At 42.6% G+C, this 589-nt stretch overlaps 1 protein-coding gene across 1 annotated transcript in view; it reads left to right on the forward strand.

Moving 5' to 3' along the window:
- NLRP9 (NLR family, pyrin domain containing 9) overlaps nucleotides 1-589 on the forward strand; it is a 9,652-nt gene that overhangs the window by 7,934 nt on the left and 1,129 nt on the right. The gene's annotated exons all lie outside the window — the stretch shown is intronic.

Consider the following 589-nt stretch of genomic DNA (forward strand, 5'->3'; position numbering starts at 1 on the left):
GTTATTTTAAGCAGTTCTCTCCCTCATCTGTTTCAATGTACTATATATTGTTTGTCCCTTCTTTCCTTAGTTTCCCCCCAACCTCCGTGTCAGTCCTGTTTCACAACAGCAGCATTATGGAGTATTTGACCTTTTGTGACTGAGATATTTCATTCAGCGTAATGTCCTCCATAGTCACTCATTTTGTATACTGTTTCATGAGTTTTTCAATGCAGTGTAGTATTCCACTGTATGAATATACCACAGCTTCTTCATCCCTTTGTTTGCTGATGGGCACTTGGGTTGTTTCCAACTCTTTACTATAGTGAACAGAGCTGCAATAAACATGGGTGTGCATATATCTGCTTGGGTGGCCGTTCTAATTTCTTTAGGGTATATTCCCAGTGGGATGTGTCATGGAAAGTCTGCTGTTAGGGACCTCTCCAAAGTACTGAAGAGCAATGGTGTCTCTCTGGAGATTAAGGTGCGTCTGTTACAGGCCCTGGTCTTCGCGATCACTTGTTATGCATTAGAGAGTTGGACAGTGACTAAGGACGATAGAAGGAGAACTGATGCCTTTGAGCTGTGGTGCTGGAGAAGAGTATTGAGA

Source organism: Elephantulus edwardii, unplaced genomic scaffold (genome assembly GCF_000299155.1).
Source record: "Elephantulus edwardii isolate Elephantulus edwardi_28Jun2011 unplaced genomic scaffold, EleEdw1.0 scaffold00348, whole genome shotgun sequence".
NCBI lineage: Eukaryota > Metazoa > Chordata > Mammalia > Macroscelidea > Macroscelididae > Elephantulus > Elephantulus edwardii.